The sequence below is a fragment of the Lissotriton helveticus genome, chromosome 8 (assembly GCF_964261635.1).
Source record: "Lissotriton helveticus chromosome 8, aLisHel1.1, whole genome shotgun sequence".
Classification (NCBI taxonomy): domain Eukaryota; kingdom Metazoa; phylum Chordata; class Amphibia; order Caudata; family Salamandridae; genus Lissotriton; species Lissotriton helveticus.
Window position 1 is genome coordinate 819,443,542 of NC_136069.1, and position 17,877 is coordinate 819,461,418.

General features: G+C 39.7%; 14 non-coding genes across 14 annotated transcripts; all 14 read left to right on the forward strand.

Annotated features, from left to right (window-relative positions):
- Nucleotides 1–1,118: 1,118 nt before the first annotated feature.
- TRNAP-UGG (transfer RNA proline (anticodon UGG)) lies at nt 1,119–1,190 on the forward strand. Its single transcript has one exon. It is a non-coding gene; the product is annotated as a tRNA-Pro (tRNA).
- Nucleotides 1,191–1,478: 288 nt separating this feature from the next.
- Nucleotides 1,479–1,551, forward strand: TRNAM-CAU (transfer RNA methionine (anticodon CAU)). Its single transcript has one exon. It is a non-coding gene; the product is annotated as a tRNA-Met (tRNA).
- A 2,169-nt stretch (nt 1,552–3,720) lies between these two features.
- On the forward strand, nt 3,721–3,792 carry TRNAP-UGG (transfer RNA proline (anticodon UGG)). The gene has a single exon. It is a non-coding gene; the product is annotated as a tRNA-Pro (tRNA).
- A 288-nt stretch (nt 3,793–4,080) lies between these two features.
- Nucleotides 4,081–4,153, forward strand: TRNAV-CAC (transfer RNA valine (anticodon CAC)). The gene has a single exon. It is a non-coding gene; the product is annotated as a tRNA-Val (tRNA).
- A 2,149-nt stretch (nt 4,154–6,302) lies between these two features.
- On the forward strand, nt 6,303–6,374 carry TRNAP-UGG (transfer RNA proline (anticodon UGG)). The gene has a single exon. It is a non-coding gene; the product is annotated as a tRNA-Pro (tRNA).
- Nucleotides 6,375–6,662: 288 nt separating this feature from the next.
- TRNAM-CAU (transfer RNA methionine (anticodon CAU)) lies at nt 6,663–6,735 on the forward strand. The gene has a single exon. It is a non-coding gene; the product is annotated as a tRNA-Met (tRNA).
- A 2,149-nt stretch (nt 6,736–8,884) lies between these two features.
- TRNAP-UGG (transfer RNA proline (anticodon UGG)) lies at nt 8,885–8,956 on the forward strand. Its single transcript has one exon. It is a non-coding gene; the product is annotated as a tRNA-Pro (tRNA).
- A 288-nt stretch (nt 8,957–9,244) lies between these two features.
- On the forward strand, nt 9,245–9,317 carry TRNAV-CAC (transfer RNA valine (anticodon CAC)). The gene has a single exon. It is a non-coding gene; the product is annotated as a tRNA-Val (tRNA).
- A 2,197-nt stretch (nt 9,318–11,514) lies between these two features.
- Nucleotides 11,515–11,586, forward strand: TRNAP-UGG (transfer RNA proline (anticodon UGG)). The gene has a single exon. It is a non-coding gene; the product is annotated as a tRNA-Pro (tRNA).
- Nucleotides 11,587–11,874: 288 nt separating this feature from the next.
- On the forward strand, nt 11,875–11,947 carry TRNAM-CAU (transfer RNA methionine (anticodon CAU)). The gene has a single exon. It is a non-coding gene; the product is annotated as a tRNA-Met (tRNA).
- Nucleotides 11,948–14,144: 2,197 nt separating this feature from the next.
- On the forward strand, nt 14,145–14,216 carry TRNAP-UGG (transfer RNA proline (anticodon UGG)). Its single transcript has one exon. It is a non-coding gene; the product is annotated as a tRNA-Pro (tRNA).
- Nucleotides 14,217–14,504: 288 nt separating this feature from the next.
- On the forward strand, nt 14,505–14,577 carry TRNAV-CAC (transfer RNA valine (anticodon CAC)). Its single transcript has one exon. It is a non-coding gene; the product is annotated as a tRNA-Val (tRNA).
- A 2,105-nt stretch (nt 14,578–16,682) lies between these two features.
- TRNAP-UGG (transfer RNA proline (anticodon UGG)) lies at nt 16,683–16,754 on the forward strand. The gene has a single exon. It is a non-coding gene; the product is annotated as a tRNA-Pro (tRNA).
- A 288-nt stretch (nt 16,755–17,042) lies between these two features.
- On the forward strand, nt 17,043–17,115 carry TRNAV-CAC (transfer RNA valine (anticodon CAC)). Its single transcript has one exon. It is a non-coding gene; the product is annotated as a tRNA-Val (tRNA).
- The last annotated feature ends 762 nt before the right edge of the window (nt 17,116–17,877 follow it).

Consider the following 17,877-nt stretch of genomic DNA (forward strand, 5'->3'; position numbering starts at 1 on the left):
GAGAGAGAGCGTTAATATAAACAGAGACTTTATTTTCAATCAAGCGGTATTTTCTTTCCTTTAGGAGCAGAATGTTCTGATCATCAGCGCACCAGAATGTAGTGCTTGGTTGGCAAGCATCACATATTGTAATGTGTTAGCTAAGAGTTCCATGTCCTTCAGACTCATATATTCCTCTGTAGTTGTACCTTGGTGATTCCACAAAACATGGCATCATAATCAGCATTCTACTGCCACAGAGTGGACAGAGAAACCATTTAGAATTTCCCTGAAAAAGAAAAAAAGCATACTTAGGCAGAGCTTTGTGGACAGGAAGGACATTAGAGCAAGTGAGGAATAAGCACTGCTTTTGTTAATTTACATATGCAGAACAGAGACTGCTGGGAAAAGCCTGAAATTAAAGGCACAGAAAATGCCTGCTTCTGGAGAGAACACTAAGAAGCATTGAAAGTTTTTCCTCTGACCCTGGCCACTCTTAAGAGGAATCCTATGATAGTCAGCAGGACCCACCCTAAAAAGGAAGGGACAGCCATTTGGACCCTTTCCACCTTTCCTATATCTCGCCTGATCGAGCCTGATCGAGCGCTGATTGAGCGGATAAGCACATAAGCACATGTACTTCTCATTTTGGGAAGGCATTGCTTAGCTTGTTACCAGCAGCTCAGTTATGTTATGATGTTAGAGGCTATGCAAGGAATGCTTTAGTCCTGCATTAGGCAGTTTTTATTGCTTCTTGCATTCAAGAGATAGATAATTAGCCAGAATCTGTGGCCCAGCTATTCACCTTGGCATTCCGATTTGCACAAAGGGAATAAGTATTTGAGAGAAAAGGCAAAATGTGTTTCTTATGTTGTTATGAACAGCTTTTTATTCTTTCTCTTTAGGCTCTAGCCAATGCAGAAATATATAAATAACTGCTGACTTCCTGTAAGACTTGTCCAATGCTGAGAAAAAATAAAAGGGGACACTTACAAATGATAGTGCTATCGTTTGAGAAAGGGTAAGTTGACACTGAATTTCCTGTGAATTCACAGACCAAGCATGAAAAAGACCCCAGCATGATCTTCATTGCGGGCTTAGAGCTGGTATTACCTTTTCAGAGGTGAGGGTCTTTCAACGGCTCGTTGGTCTAGGGGTATGATTCTCGCTTTGGGTGCGAGAGGTCCCGGGTTCAAATCCCGGACGAGCCCTTTCATTGGTGCTCTTTTGAAGTATGCATTTCAAAGCCAATATCAATTTTCTCTTTGCAGTAGTGGATGATTATTTGCTAGAGTCTCATGCTTTTAACCTTGCCCTGCCTGAGCAAATAGGAAACATTTCTCTTTAAGCATTTTGCAAAAATGCTGAACTTGCAAGGCATATACAAGCGTTCAGATAGGGCTGTCGGGCAGGTTGCATGAAAGAAATCTAAAACCAGATGCCCTTGGAATAGTCTGTTTTGAGCAGTTTCATCACAGAAGAATCACCTGTAGGTATCTGTTTCTGTAGTGTAGTGGTTATCACGTTCGCCTCATACGTGAAAGGTCCCCGGTTCGAAACCGGGCAGAAACACTAGTTATATTGTCTTGGCTGCAATGTTGAGAGTTGCCGTTTTGCATGAAATTGTCCAGGCCCTGAAGATGGGTTCATGCAGTCTCGTTCCAAGAAAGTGAATTCTCTTAAAAACAATAACATAATTGGCATGTGGATGTATCTGTTGATTCACAAACCTCACTTTCAAAAGAGCCCTGCATTCGGTTCAATGCTCAACCAGAACAAGCATTAACTTTGAGAATTGTTGGCACCAACAGGCCTCCTATTTTAGTGGAGTGTTTCTGGTTTTAAGTGCTGAGGCTTGGGCTCAATTCCTAGATGATCCTTCTCAAGGTGATGATACAAATGCATCATCACCTTTTCGTTTAATGTCAGAATTGTTTATTTCCATTTGGTGGTGTATGAATGCTTTCGACAGTATGGGGATTTTTTCTAGCCTTGCATGAATAAAAGCATATCACTCCTCTTTATGTATTTTTCTAATACATTTATATTTGCATCTCCTCTCCTAGCATGCATTTTTGACTATCTTACAGGCTGTATATAATAAGTATCAATTCAGGGGCGCTTCTACTACTCAAATCACAACTGTTCTATCACGACATTGATAAGCAATCTGCATCTGCTTCTGTTGTGTATTGGTTATCATATTTACCTGACGTGTGAAAGTCCCATGTTTGACAGTGCACGTTAACAAAGAAACCAATGATTTTTATTAAAAGTTGTCTTGTGTTTTGGTTACCTTGCATCAGCCAAAACGTGCCAGAGATGACTTCATTTGCAGTCACTTGAAAAGTAGGGATTCTCAAATAAATGGCAAGAGGTTGAAACAAATCCAAAGAAATGCATGGCATATCTATGAGTAGGTGTATGCATGTATCCATATATAAAGATAGATAGATAGATAGATAGATAGATAGATAGATAGATAGATAGATAGATAGATAGAGATATAGATAGATAGATAGATAGATAGATAGATAGATAGATAGATAGATAGATAGATAGATAGATAGATAGATAGATAGATAGATAGATAGATAGATAGATAGATAGATAGATATAGGGAGAGAGAGAGCGTTAATATAAACAGAGACTTTATTTTCAATCAAGCGGTATTTTCTTTCCTTTAGGAGCAGAATGTTCTGATCATCAGCGCACCAGAATGTAGTGCTTGGTTGGCAAGCATCACATATTGTGATGTGTTAGCTAAGAGTTCCATGTCCTTCAGACTCATATATTCCTCTGTAGTTGTACCTTGGTGATTCCACAAAACATGGCATCATAATCAGCATTCTACTGCCACAGAGTGGACAGAGAAACCATTTAGAATTTCCCTGAAAAAGAAAAAAAGCATACTTAGGCAGAGCTTTGTGGACAGGAAGGACAATAGAGCAAGTGAGGAATAAGCACTGCTTTTGTTAATTTACATAGGCAGAACAGAGACTGCTGGGAAAAGCCTGAAATTAAAGGCACAGAAAATGCCTGCTTCTGGAGAGAACACTAAGAAGCATTGAAAGTTTTTCCTCTGACCCTGGCCACTCTTAAGAGGAATCCTATGATAGTCAGCAGGACCCACCCTAAAAAGGAAGGGACAGCCATTTGGACCCTTTCCACCTTTCCTATATCTCGCCTGATCTCGCCTGATCGAGCGCTGATTGAGCGGATAAGCACATAAGCACATGTACTTCTCATTTTGGGAAGGCATTGCTTAGCTTGTTACCAGCAGCTCAGTTATGTTATGATGTTAGAGGCTATGCAAGGAATGCTTTAGTCCTGCATTAGGCAGTTTTTATTGCTTCTTGCATTCAAGAGATAGATAATTAGCCAGAATCTGTGGCCCAGCTATTCACCTTGGCATTCCGATTTGCACAAAGGGAATAAGTATTTGAGAGAAAAGGCAAAATGTGTTTCTTATGTTGTTATGAACAGCTTTTTATTCTTTCTCTTTAGGCTCTAGCCAATGCAGAAATATATAAATAACTGCTGACTTTCTGTAAGACTTGTCCAATGCTGAGAAAAAATAAAAGGGGACACTTACAAATGATAGTGCTATCGTTTGAGAAAGGGTAAGTTGACACTGAATTTCCTGTGAATTCACAGACCAAGCATGAAAAAGACCCCAGCATGATCTTCATTGCGGGCTTAGAGCTGGTATTACCTTTTCAGAGGTGAGGGTCTTTCAACGGCTCGTTGGTCTAGGGGTATGATTCTCGCTTTGGGTGCGAGAGGTCCCGGGTTCAAAACCCGGACGAGCCCTTTCATTGGTGCTCTTTTGAAGTATGCATTTCAAAGCCAATATCAATTTTCTCTTTGCAGTAGGGGATGATTATTTGCTAGAGTCTCATGCTTTTAACCTTGCCCTGCCTGAGCAAATAGGAAACATTTCTCTTTAAGCATTTTGCAAAAATGCTGAACTTGCAAGGCATATACAAGCGTTCAGATAGGGCTGTCGGGCAGGTTGCATGAAAGAAATCTAAAACCAGATGCCCTTGGAATAGTCTGTTTTGAGCAGTTTCATCACAGAAGAATCACCTGTATGTATCTGTTTCTGTAATGTAGTGGTTATCACGTTCGCCTCACACGCGAAAGGTCCCCGGTTCGAAACCGGGCAGAAACACTAGTTATATTGTCTTGGCTGCAATGTTGAGAGTTGCCGTTTTGCATGAAATTGTCCAGGCCCTGAAGATGGGTTCATGCAGTCTCGTTCCAAGAAAGTGAATTCTCTTAAAAACAATAACATAATTGGCATGTGGATGTATCTGTTGATTCACAGACCTCACTTTCAAAAGAGCCCTGCATTCGGTTCAATGCTCAACCAGAACAAGCATTAACTTTGAGAATTGTTGGCACCAACAGGCCTCCTATTTTAGTGGAGTGTTTCTGGTTTTAAGTGCTGAGGCTTGGGCTCAATTCCTAGATGATCCTTCTCAAGGTGATGATACAAATGCATCGTCACCTTTTCGTTTAATGTCAGAATTGTTTATTTCCATTTGGTGGTGTATGAATGCTTTCGACAGTATGGGGATTTTTTCTAGCCTTGCATGAATAAAAGCATATCACTCCTCTTTATGTATTTTTCTAATACATTTATATTTGCATCTCCTCTCCTAGCATGCATTTTTGACTATCTTACAGGCTGTATATAATAAGTATCAATTCAGGGGCGCTTCTACTACTCAAATCACAACTGTTCTATCACGACATTGATAAGCAATCTGCATCTGCTTCTGTTGTGTATTGGTTATCATATTTACCTGACGTGTGAAAGTCCCATGTTTGACAGTGCACGTTAACAAAGAAACCAATGATTTTTATTAAAAGTTGTCTTGTGTTTTGGTTACCTTGCATCAGCCAAAACGTGCCAGAGATGACTTCATTTGCAGTCACTTGAAAAGTAGGGATTCTCAAATAAATGGCAAGAGGTTGAAACAAATCCAAAGAAATGCATGGCATATCTATGAGTAGGTGTATGCATGTATCCATATATAAAGATAGATAGATAGATAGATAGATAGATAGATAGATAGATAGATAGATAGATAGATAGATAGAGATATAGATAGATAGATAGATAGATAGATAGATAGATAGATAGATAGATAGATAGATAGATAGATAGATAGATAGATAGATAGATAGATATAGGGAGAGAGAGAGCGTTAATATAAACAGAGACTTTATTTTCAATCAAGCGGTATTTTCTTTCCTTTAGGAGCAGAATGTTCTGATCATCAGCGCACCAGAATGTAGTGCTTGGTTGGCAAGCATCACATATTGTAATGTGTTAGCTAAGAGTTCCATGTCCTTCAGACTCATATATTCCTCTGTAGTTGTACCTTGGTGATTCCACAAAACATGGCATCATAATCAGCATTCTACTGCCACAGAGTGGACAGAGAAACCATTTAGAATTTCCCTGAAAAAGAAAAAAAGCATACTTAGGCAGAGCTTTGTGGACAGGAAGGACATTAGAGCAAGTGAGGAATAAGCACTGCTTTTGTTAATTTACATATGCAGAACAGAGACTGCTGGGAAAAGCCTGAAATTAAAGGCACAGAAAATGCCTGCTTCTGGAGAGAACACTAAGAAGCATTGAAAGTTTTTCCTCTGACCCTGGCCACTCTTAAGAGGAATCCTATGATAGTCAGCAGGACCCACCCTAAAAAGGAAGGGACAGCCATTTGGACCCTTTCCACCTTTCCTATATCTCGCCTGATCGAGCCTGATCGAGCGCTGATTGAGCGGATAAGCACATAAGCACATGTACTTCTCATTTTGGGAAGGCATTGCTTAGCTTGTTACCAGCAGCTCAGTTATGTTATGATGTTAGAGGCTATGCAAGGAATGCTTTAGTCCTGCATTAGGCAGTTTTTATTGCTTCTTGCATTCAAGAGATAGATAATTAGCCAGAATCTGTGGCCCAGCTATTCACCTTGGCATTCCGATTTGCACAAAGGGAATAAGTATTTGAGAGAAAAGGCAAAATGTGTTTCTTATGTTGTTATGAACAGCTTTTTATTCTTTCTCTTTAGGCTCTAGCCAATGCAGAAATATATAAATAACTGCTGACTTCCTGTAAGACTTGTCCAATGCTGAGAAAAAATAAAAGGGGACACTTACAAATGATAGTGCTATCGTTTGAGAAAGGGTAAGTTGACACTGAATTTCCTGTGAATTCACAGACCAAGCATGAAAAAGACCCCAGCATGATCTTCATTGCGGGCTTAGAGCTGGTATTACCTTTTCAGAGGTGAGGGTCTTTCAACGGCTCGTTGGTCTAGGGGTATGATTCTCGCTTTGGGTGCGAGAGGTCCCGGGTTCAAATCCCGGACGAGCCCTTTCATTGGTGCTCTTTTGAAGTATGCATTTCAAAGCCAATATCAATTTTCTCTTTGCAGTAGTGGATGATTATTTGCTAGAGTCTCATGCTTTTAACCTTGCCCTGCCTGAGCAAATAGGAAACATTTCTCTTTAAGCATTTTGCAAAAATGCTGAACTTGCAAGGCATATACAAGCGTTCAGATAGGGCTGTCGGGCAGGTTGCATGAAAGAAATCTAAAACCAGATGCCCTTGGAATAGTCTGTTTTGAGCAGTTTCATCACAGAAGAATCACCTGTAGGTATCTGTTTCTGTAGTGTAGTGGTTATCACGTTCGCCTCATACGTGAAAGGTCCCCGGTTCGAAACCGGGCAGAAACACTAGTTATATTGTCTTGGCTGCAATGTTGAGAGTTGCCGTTTTGCATGAAATTGTCCAGGCCCTGAAGATGGGTTCATGCAGTCTCGTTCCAAGAAAGTGAATTCTCTTAAAAACAATAACATAATTGGCATGTGGATGTATCTGTTGATTCACAAACCTCACTTTCAAAAGAGCCCTGCATTCGGTTCAATGCTCAACCAGAACAAGCATTAACTTTGAGAATTGTTGGCACCAACAGGCCTCCTATTTTAGTGGAGTGTTTCTGGTTTTAAGTGCTGAGGCTTGGGCTCAATTCCTAGATGATCCTTCTCAAGGTGATGATACAAATGCATCATCACCTTTTCGTTTAATGTCAGAATTGTTTATTTCCATTTGGTGGTGTATGAATGCTTTCGACAGTATGGGGATTTTTTCTAGCCTTGCATGAATAAAAGCATATCACTCCTCTTTATGTATTTTTCTAATACATTTATATTTGCATCTCCTCTCCTAGCATGCATTTTTGACTATCTTACAGGCTGTATATAATAAGTATCAATTCAGGGGCGCTTCTACTACTCAAATCACAACTGTTCTATCACGACATTGATAAGCAATCTGCATCTGCTTCTGTTGTGTATTGGTTATCATATTTACCTGACGTGTGAAAGTCCCATGTTTGACAGTGCACGTTAACAAAGAAACCAATGATTTTTATTAAAAGTTGTCTTGTGTTTTGGTTACCTTGCATCAGCCAAAACGTGCCAGAGATGACTTCATTTGCAGTCACTTGAAAAGTAGGGATTCTCAAATAAATGGCAAGAGGTTGAAACAAATCCAAAGAAATGCATGGCATATCTATGAGTAGGTGTATGCATGTATCCATATATAAAGATAGATAGATAGATAGATAGATAGATAGATAGATAGATAGATAGATAGAGATATAGATAGATAGATAGATAGATAGATAGATAGATAGATAGATAGATAGATAGATAGATAGATAGATAGATAGATAGATAGATAGATAGATAGATAGATATAGGGAGAGAGAGAGCGTTAATATAAACAGAGACTTTATTTTCAATCAAGCGGTATTTTCTTTCCTTTAGGAGCAGAATGTTCTGATCATCAGCGCACCAGAATGTAGTGCTTGGTTGGCAAGCATCACATATTGTGATGTGTTAGCTAAGAGTTCCATGTCCTTCAGACTCATATATTCCTCTGTAGTTGTACCTTGGTGATTCCACAAAACATGGCATCATAATCAGCATTCTACTGCCACAGAGTGGACAGAGAAACCATTTAGAATTTCCCTGAAAAAGAAAAAAAGCATACTTAGGCAGAGCTTTGTGGACAGGAAGGACAATAGAGCAAGTGAGGAATAAGCACTGCTTTTGTTAATTTACATAGGCAGAACAGAGACTGCTGGGAAAAGCCTGAAATTAAAGGCACAGAAAATGCCTGCTTCTGGAGAGAACACTAAGAAGCATTGAAAGTTTTTCCTCTGACCCTGGCCACTCTTAAGAGGAATCCTATGATAGTCAGCAGGACCCACCCTAAAAAGGAAGGGACAGCCATTTGGACCCTTTCCACCTTTCCTATATCTCGCCTGATCTCGCCTGATCGAGCGCTGATTGAGCGGATAAGCACATAAGCACATGTACTTCTCATTTTGGGAAGGCATTGCTTAGCTTGTTACCAGCAGCTCAGTTATGTTATGATGTTAGAGGCTATGCAAGGAATGCTTTAGTCCTGCATTAGGCAGTTTTTATTGCTTCTTGCATTCAAGAGATAGATAATTAGCCAGAATCTGTGGCCCAGCTATTCACCTTGGCATTCCGATTTGCACAAAGGGAATAAGTATTTGAGAGAAAAGGCAAAATGTGTTTCTTATGTTGTTATGAACAGCTTTTTATTCTTTCTCTTTAGGCTCTAGCCAATGCAGAAATATATAAATAACTGCTGACTTTCTGTAAGACTTGTCCAATGCTGAGAAAAAATAAAAGGGGACACTTACAAATGATAGTGCTATCGTTTGAGAAAGGGTAAGTTGACACTGAATTTCCTGTGAATTCACAGACCAAGCATGAAAAAGACCCCAGCATGATCTTCATTGCGGGCTTAGAGCTGGTATTACCTTTTCAGAGGTGAGGGTCTTTCAACGGCTCGTTGGTCTAGGGGTATGATTCTCGCTTTGGGTGCGAGAGGTCCCGGGTTCAAAACCCGGACGAGCCCTTTCATTGGTGCTCTTTTGAAGTATGCATTTCAAAGCCAATATCAATTTTCTCTTTGCAGTAGGGGATGATTATTTGCTAGAGTCTCATGCTTTTAACCTTGCCCTGCCTGAGCAAATAGGAAACATTTCTCTTTAAGCATTTTGCAAAAATGCTGAACTTGCAAGGCATATACAAGCGTTCAGATAGGGCTGTCGGGCAGGTTGCATGAAAGAAATCTAAAACCAGATGCCCTTGGAATAGTCTGTTTTGAGCAGTTTCATCACAGAAGAATCACCTGTATGTATCTGTTTCTGTAATGTAGTGGTTATCACGTTCGCCTCACACGCGAAAGGTCCCCGGTTCGAAACCGGGCAGAAACACTAGTTATATTGTCTTGGCTGCAATGTTGAGAGTTGCCGTTTTGCATGAAATTGTCCAGGCCCTGAAGATGGGTTCATGCAGTCTCGTTCCAAGAAAGTGAATTCTCTTAAAAACAATAACATAATTGGCATGTGGATGTATCTGTTGATTCACAGACCTCACTTTCAAAAGAGCCCTGCATTCGGTTCAATGCTCAACCAGAACAAGCATTAACTTTGAGAATTGTTGGCACCAACAGGCCTCCTATTTTAGTGGAGTGTTTCTGGTTTTAAGTGCTGAGGCTTGGGCTCAATTCCTAGATGATCCTTCTCAAGGTGATGATACAAATGCATCGTCACCTTTTCGTTTAATGTCAGAATTGTTTATTTCCATTTGGTGGTGTATGAATGCTTTCGACAGTATGGGGATTTTTTCTAGCCTTGCATGAATAAAAGCATATCACTCCTCTTTATGTATTTTTCTAATACATTTATATTTGCATCTCCTCTCCTAGCATGCATTTTTGACTATCTTACAGGCTGTATATAATAAGTATCAATTCAGGGGCGCTTCTACTACTCAAATCACAACTGTTCTATCACGACATTGATAAGCAATCTGCATCTGCTTCTGTTGTGTATTGGTTATCATATTTACCTGACGTGTGAAAGTCCCATGTTTGACAGTGCACGTTAACAAAGAAACCAATGATTTTTATTAAAAGTTGTCTTGTGTTTTGGTTACCTTGCATCAGCCAAAACGTGCCAGAGATGACTTCATTTGCAGTCACTTGAAAAGTAGGGATTCTCAAATAAATGGCAAGAGGTTGAAACAAATCCAAAGAAATGCATGGCATATCTATGAGTAGGTGTATGCATGTATCCATATATAAAGATAGATAGATAGATAGATAGATAGATAGATAGATAGATAGAGATATAGATAGATAGATAGATAGATAGATAGATAGATAGATAGATAGATAGATAGATAGATAGATAGATAGATAGATAGATAGATAGATAGATAGATAGATAGATAGATAGATAGATAGATAGATAGATAGATAGATAGATAGATAGATAGATAGATATAGGGAGAGAGAGAGCGTTAATATAAACAGAGACTTTATTTTCAATCAAGCGGTATTTTCTTTCCTTTAGGAGCAGAATGTTCTGATCATCAGCGCACCAGAATGTAGTGCTTGGTTGGCAAGCATCACATATTGTAATGTGTTAGCTAAGAGTTCCATGTCCTTCAGACTCATATATTCCTCTGTAGTTGTACCTTGGTGATTCCACAAAACATGGCATCATAATCAGCATTCTACTGCCACAGAGTGGACAGAGAAACCATTTAGAATTTCCCTGAAAAAGAAAAAAAGCATACTTAGGCAGAGCTTTGTGGACAGGAAGGACATTAGAGCAAGTGAGGAATAAGCACTGCTTTTGTTAATTTACATATGCAGAACAGAGACTGCTGGGAAAAGCCTGAAATTAAAGGCACAGAAAATGCCTGCTTCTGGAGAGAACACTAAGAAGCATTGAAAGTTTTTCCTCTGACCCTGGCCACTCTTAAGAGGAATCCTATGATAGTCAGCAGGACCCACCCTAAAAAGGAAGGGACAGCCATTTGGACCCTTTCCACCTTTCCTATATCTCGCCTGATCGAGCCTGATCGAGCGCTGATTGAGCGGATAAGCACATAAGCACATGTACTTCTCATTTTGGGAAGGCATTGCTTAGCTTGTTACCAGCAGCTCAGTTATGTTATGATGTTAGAGGCTATGCAAGGAATGCTTTAGTCCTGCATTAGGCAGTTTTTATTGCTTCTTGCATTCAAGAGATAGATAATTAGCCAGAATCTGTGGCCCAGCTATTCACCTTGGCATTCCGATTTGCACAAAGGGAATAAGTATTTGAGAGAAAAGGCAAAATGTGTTTCTTATGTTGTTATGAACAGCTTTTTATTCTTTCTCTTTAGGCTCTAGCCAATGCAGAAATATATAAATAACTGCTGACTTCCTGTAAGACTTGTCCAATGCTGAGAAAAAATAAAAGGGGACACTTACAAATGATAGTGCTATCGTTTGAGAAAGGGTAAGTTGACACTGAATTTCCTGTGAATTCACAGACCAAGCATGAAAAAGACCCCAGCATGATCTTCATTGCGGGCTTAGAGCTGGTATTACCTTTTCAGAGGTGAGGGTCTTTCAACGGCTCGTTGGTCTAGGGGTATGATTCTCGCTTTGGGTGCGAGAGGTCCCGGGTTCAAATCCCGGACGAGCCCTTTCATTGGTGCTCTTTTGAAGTATGCATTTCAAAGCCAATATCAATTTTCTCTTTGCAGTAGTGGATGATTATTTGCTAGAGTCTCATGCTTTTAACCTTGCCCTGCCTGAGCAAATAGGAAACATTTCTCTTTAAGCATTTTGCAAAAATGCTGAACTTGCAAGGCATATACAAGCGTTCAGATAGGGCTGTCGGGCAGGTTGCATGAAAGAAATCTAAAACCAGATGCCCTTGGAATAGTCTGTTTTGAGCAGTTTCATCACAGAAGAATCACCTGTAGGTATCTGTTTCTGTAGTGTAGTGGTTATCACGTTCGCCTCATACGTGAAAGGTCCCCGGTTCGAAACCGGGCAGAAACACTAGTTATATTGTCTTGGCTGCAATGTTGAGAGTTGCCGTTTTGCATGAAATTGTCCAGGCCCTGAAGATGGGTTCATGCAGTCTCGTTCCAAGAAAGTGAATTCTCTTAAAAACAATAACATAATTGGCATGTGGATGTATCTGTTGATTCACAAACCTCACTTTCAAAAGAGCCCTGCATTCGGTTCAATGCTCAACCAGAACAAGCATTAACTTTGAGAATTGTTGGCACCAACAGGCCTCCTATTTTAGTGGAGTGTTTCTGGTTTTAAGTGCTGAGGCTTGGGCTCAATTCCTAGATGATCCTTCTCAAGGTGATGATACAAATGCATCATCACCTTTTCGTTTAATGTCAGAATTGTTTATTTCCATTTGGTGGTGTATGAATGCTTTCGACAGTATGGGGATTTTTTCTAGCCTTGCATGAATAAAAGCATGTCACTCCTCTTTATGTATTTTTCTAATACATTTATATTTGCATCTCCTCTCCTAGCATGCATTTTTGACTATCTTACAGGCTGTATATAATAAGTATCAATTCAGGGGCGCTTCTACTACTCAAATCACAACTGTTCTATCACGACATTGATAAGCAATCTGCATCTGCTTCTGTTGTGTATTGGTTATCATATTTACCTGACGTGTGAAAGTCCCATGTTTGACAGTGCACGTTAACAAAGAAACCAATGATTTTTATTAAAAGTTGTCTTGTGTTTTGGTTACCTTGCATCAGCCAAAACGTGCCAGAGATGACTTCATTTGCAGTCACTTGAAAAGTAGGGATTCTCAAATAAATGGCAAGAGGTTGAAACAAATCCAAAGAAATGCATGGCATATCTATGAGTAGGTGTATGCATGTATCCATATATAAAGATAGATAGATAGATAGATAGATAGATAGATAGATAGATAGATAGATAGATAGATAGATAGATAGAGATATAGATAGATAGATAGATAGATAGATAGATAGATAGATAGATAGATAGATAGATAGATAGATAGATAGATAGATAGATAGATAGATAGATAGATAGATAGATAGATAGATAGATAGATAGATAGATAGATATAGGGAGAGAGAGAGCGTTAATATAAACAGAGACTTTATTTTCAATCAAGCGGTATTTTCTTTCCTTTAGGAGCAGAATGTTCTGATCATCAGCGCACCAGAATGTAGTGCTTGGTTGGCAAGCATCACATATTGTGATGTGTTAGCTAAGAGTTCCATGTCCTTCAGACTCATATATTCCTCTGTAGTTGTACCTTGGTGATTCCACAAAACATGGCATCATAATCAGCATTCTACTGCCACAGAGTGGACAGAGAAACCATTTAGAATTTCCCTGAAAAAGAAAAAAAGCATACTTAGGCAGAGCTTTGTGGACAGGAAGGACAATAGAGCAAGTGAGGAATAAGCACTGCTTTTGTTAATTTACATAGGCAGAACAGAGACTGCTGGGAAAAGCCTGAAATTAAAGGCACAGAAAATGCCTGCTTCTGGAGAGAACACTAAGAAGCATTGAAAGTTTTTCCTCTGACCCTGGCCACTCTTAAGAGGAATCCTATGATAGTCAGCAGGACCCACCCTAAAAAGGAAGGGACAGCCATTTGGACCCTTTCCACCTTTCCTATATCTCGCCTGATCTCGCCTGATCGAGCGCTGATTGAGCGGATAAGCACATAAGCACATGTACTTCTCATTTTGGGAAGGCATTGCTTAGCTTGTTACCAGCAGCTCAGTTATGTTATGATGTTAGAGGCTATGCAAGGAATGCTTTAGTCCTGCATTAGGCAGTTTTTATTGCTTCTTGCATTCAAGAGATAGATAATTAGCCAGAATCTGTGGCCCAGCTATTCACCTTGGCATTCCGATTTGCACAAAGGGAATAAGTATTTGAGAGAAAAGGCAAAATGTGTTTCTTATGTTGTTATGAACAGCTTTTTATTCTTTCTCTTTAGGCTCTAGCCAATGCAGAAATATATAAATAACTGCTGACTTCCTGTAAGACTTGTCCAATGCTGAGAAAAAATAAAAGGGGACACTTACAAATGATAGTGCTATCGTTTGAGAAAGGGTAAGTTGACACTGAATTTCCTGTGAATTCACAGACCAAGCATGAAAAAGACCCCAGCATGATCTTCATTGCGGGCTTAGAGCTGGTATTACCTTTTCAGAGGTGAGGGTCTTTCAACGGCTCGTTGGTCTAGGGGTATGATTCTCGCTTTGGGTGCGAGAGGTCCCGGGTTCAAATCCCGGACGAGCCCTTTCATTGGTGCTCTTTTGAAGTATGCATTTCAAAGCCAATATCAATTTTCTCTTTGCAGTAGTGGATGATTATTTGCTAGAGTCTCATGCTTTTAACCTTGCCCTGCCTGAGCAAATAGGAAACATTTCTCTTTAAGCATTTTGCAAAAATGCTGAACTTGCAAGGCATATACAAGCGTTCAGATAGGGCTGTCGGGCAGGTTGCATGAAAGAAATCTAAAACCAGATGCCCTTGGAATAGTCTGTTTTGAGCAGTTTCATCACAGAAGAATCACCTGTAGGTATCTGTTTCTGTAGTGTAGTGGTTATCACGTTCGCCTCACACGCGAAAGGTCCCCGGTTCGAAACCGGGCAGAAACACTAGTTATATTGTCTTGGCTGCAATGTTGAGAGTTGCCGTTTTGCATGAAATTGTCCAGGCCCTGAAGATGGGTTCATGCAGTCTCGTTCCAAGAAAGTGAATTCTCTTAAAAACAATAACATAATTGGCATGTGGATGTATCTGTTGATTCACAAACCTCACTTTCAAAAGAGCCCTGCATTCGGTTCAATGCTCAACCAGAACAAGCATTAACTTTGAGAATTGTTGGCACCAACAGGCCTCCTATTTTAGTGGAGTGTTTCTGGTTTTAAGTGCTGAGGCTTGGGCTCAATTCCTAGATGATCCTTCTCAAGGTGATGATACAAATGCATCGTCACCTTTTCGTTTAATGTCAGAATTGTTTATTTCCATTTGGTGGTGTATGAATGCTTTCGACAGTATGGGGATTTTTTCTAGCCTTGCATGAATAAAAGCATATCACTCCTCTTTATGTATTTTTCTAATACATTTATATTTGCATCTCCTCTCCTAGCATGCATTTTTGACTATCTTACAGGCTGTATATAATAAGTATCAATTCAGGGGCGCTTCTACTACTCAAATCACAACTGTTCTATCACGACATTGATAAGCAATCTGCATCTGCTTCTGTTGTGTATTGGTTATCATATTTACCTGACGTGTGAAAGTCCCATGTTTGACAGTGCACGTTAACAAAGAAACCAATGATTTTTATTAAAAGTTGTCTTGTGTTTTGGTTACCTTGCATCAGCCAAAACGTGCCAGAGATGACTTCATTTGCAGTCACTTGAAAAGTAGGGATTCTCAAATAAATGGCAAGAGGTTGAAACAAATCCAAAGAAATGCATGGCATATCTATGAGTAGGTGTATGCATGTATCCATATATAAAGATAGATAGATAGATAGATAGATAGATAGATAGAGATATAGATAGATAGATAGATAGATAGATAGATAGATAGATAGATAGATAGATAGATAGATAGATAGATAGATATAGGGAGAGAGAGAGCGTTAATATAAACAGAGACTTTATTTTCAATCAAGCGGTATTTTCTTTCCTTTAGGAGCAGAATGTTCTGATCATCAGCGCACCAGAATGTAGTGCTTGGTTGGCAAGCATCACATATTGTGATGTGTTAGCTAAGAGTTCCATGTCCTTCAGACTCATATATTCCTCTGTAGTTGTACCTTGGTGATTCCACAAAACATGGCATCATAATCAGCATTCTACTGCCACAGAGTGGACAGAGAAACCATTTAGAATTTCCCTGAAAAAGAAAAAAAGCATACTTAGGCAGAGCTTTGTGGACAGGAAGGACAATAGAGCAAGTGAGGAATAAGCACTGCTTTTGTTAATTTACATAGGCAGAACAGAGACTGCTGGGAAAAGCCTGAAATTAAAGGCACAGAAAATGCCTGCTTCTGGAGAGAACACTAAGAAGCATTGAAAGTTTTTCCTCTGACCCTGGCCACTCTTAAGAGGAATCCTATGATAGTCAGCAGGACCCACCCTAAAAAGGAAGGGACAGCCATTTGGACCCTTTCCACCTTTCCTATATCTCGCCTGATCTCGCCTGATCGAGCACTGATTGAGCGGATAAGCACATAAGCACATGTACTTCTCATTTTGGGAAGGCATTGCTTAGCTTGTTACCAGCAGCTCAGTTATGTTATGATGTTAGAGGCTATGCAAGGAATGCTTTAGTCCTGCATTAGGCAGTTTTTATTGCTTCTTGCATTCAAGAGATAGATAATTAGCCAGAATCTGTGGCCCAGCTATTCACCTTGGCATTCCGATTTGCACAAAGGGAATAAGTATTTGAGAGAAAAGGCAAAATGTGTTTCTTATGTTGTTATGAACAGCTTTTTATTCTTTCTCTTTAGGCTCTAGCCAATGCAGAAATATATAAATAACTGCTGACTTCCTGTAAGACTTGTCCAATGCTGAGAAAAAATAAAAGGGGACACTTACAAATGATAGTGCTATCGTTTGAGAAAGGGTAAGTTGACACTGAATTTCCTGTGAATTCACAGACCAAGCATGAAAAAGACCCCAGCATGATCTTCATTGCGGGCTTAGAGCTGGTATTACCTTTTCAGAGGTGAGGGTCTTTCAACGGCTCGTTGGTCTAGGGGTATGATTCTCGCTTTGGGTGCGAGAGGTCCCGGGTTCAAATCCTGGACGAGCCCTTTCATTGGTGCTCTTTTGAAGTATGCATTTCAAAGCCAATATCAATTTTCTCTTTGCAGTAGTGGATGATTATTTGCTAGAGTCTCATGCTTTTAACCTTGCCCTGCCTGAGCAAATAGGAAACATTTCTCTTTAAGCATTTTGCAAAAATGCTGAACTTGCAAGGCATATACAAGCGTTCAGATAGGGCTGTCGGGCAGGTTGCATGAAAGAAATCTAAAACCAGATGCCCTTGGAATAGTCTGTTTTGAGCAGTTTCATCACAGAAGAATCACCTGTAGGTATCTGTTTCTGTAGTGTAGTGGTTATCACGTTCGCCTCACACGCGAAAGGTCCCCGGTTCGAAACCGGGCAGAAACACTAGTTATATTGTCTTGGCTGCAATGTTGAGAGTTGCCGTTTTGCATGAAATTGTCCAGGCCCTGAAGATGGGTTCATGCAGTCTCGTTCCAAGAAAGTGAATTCTCTTAAAAACAATAACATAATTGGCATGTGGATGTATCTGTTGATTCACAAACCTCACTTTCAAAAGAGCCCTGCATTCGGTTCAATGCTCAACCAGAACAAGCATTAACTTTGAGAATTGTTGGCACCAACAGGCCTCCTATTTTAGTGGAGTGTTTCTGGTTTTAAGTGCTGAGGCTTGGGCTCAATTCCTAGATGATCCTTCTCAAGGTGATGATACAAATGCATCGTCACCTTTTCGTTTAATGTCAGAATTGTTTATTTCCATTTGGTGGTGTATGAATGCTTTCGACAGTATGGGGATTTTTTCTAGCCTTGCATGAATAAAAGCATATCACTCCTCTTTATGTATTTTTCTAATACATTTATATTTGCATCTCCTCTCCTAGCATGCATTTTTGACTATCTTACAGGCTGTATATAATAAGTATCAATTCAGGGGCGCTTCTACTACTCAAATCACAACTGTTCTATCACGACATTGATAAGCAATCTGCATCTGCTTCTGTTGTGTATTGGTTATCATATTTACCTGACGTGTGAAAGTCCCATGTTTGACAGTGCACGTTAACAAAGAAACCAATGATTTTTATTAAAAGTTGTCTTGTGTTTTGGTTACCTTGCATCAGCCAAAACGTGCCAGAGATGACTTCATTT